This window comes from Mus caroli, chromosome 12, assembly GCF_900094665.2.
Source record: "Mus caroli chromosome 12, CAROLI_EIJ_v1.1, whole genome shotgun sequence".
NCBI lineage: Eukaryota > Metazoa > Chordata > Mammalia > Rodentia > Muridae > Mus > Mus caroli.
The window spans coordinates 104,195,696-104,196,830 of NC_034581.1; positions in this window are offsets into that span (position 1 = coordinate 104,195,696).

The following is a 1,135-nucleotide window of genomic DNA, read 5'->3' on the forward strand; positions in this document are numbered from 1 at the left end:
GGGACCTGGATTCCATCCCCCCTTCTTCCTGTTGTCAAGACAAAGGCAGGCAGGCAGGCAGCCCCCGGCTCGCTGAGAGGGCTTAGGTGGGGGCACCTGCCCCTCTAGCGTCCCTCTGCAGCCCCCTGGTGGCACTTCTCATAGATGGCTGCTTGTGACACAGGAGGAAACTGAGGCTTGGGAGATAGCCTGACTCCTGTCCCTCCTGTAAGGTGACTTTGATTACAGCTAATCAGATCAGCAGAGAGACCCTTGAAGTCTCCAGCTACCCCCATCCCCTTAAGACTTCTAGCCCCTTCCCCAGGTCTCTTAGGTAGAAACTGAGTGCGCCTTTGAAAAACAGTTCAAAACTGATCATGCACTTGACAGACATGACAGGTAGAAGGTGGCCTTTCCAACCCACGTGGGATAGGGTGAGGTGGGGGGCTCCCCAGCATAAGGACCTGAGCTCGGAGCCCCAGGACCCATGTAAAAGAGCAGTCACAGTAGTATGTACCTGTACAGTCTATAACCTCAGCATGCTGGGAAGCAAGGACAGAGAGATCTCTGAGCTCAATGGCCAGCCAGATTAGCCAAGTCAGGAATCTCCAGACTGTGTGAGAGAAATGTCACACACACACACACACACGCACACACACACACACACACACTAAATAAAATCGAGTGGAAAACCATTAAAGTGCCTGCTGACAGGAGCCTGGGATGGCTGTCCCCTGAGAGGCTCTGCCAGAGCCTGACCAATACAGATGCAGATGCTCACAGTCAACTGTCAGACTGAACACGGGGTCCCCAATGAAGGAGTAGGGAAGAACCCAGGAAGAACAACTAAATCAACCAACCAGACACCCCTCCTCCCAGCTCCCAGGGACTAAACCACCAACCAAAGAGTACTCATGGAGGGACCCATGGCTCTAGCTGGATATGTAGCAGAGAGGATGGCCTTATCTGGCTGGCATCAATAGGTGGGGAGGCCCTTGGTCCTGTGGAGACTCGATGTCCCAGTGTAGGGGAATACTAAGGAGGAGAGGGTAGGAGTGAGTGGGTGGTTCGGTGAGCACCCTCATAGAAGCAGGGGGAGGGGGGCTGAATGGGGGGTTCCAGAGGAAAAACTGGGAAGGGCATAACATTTGCAATA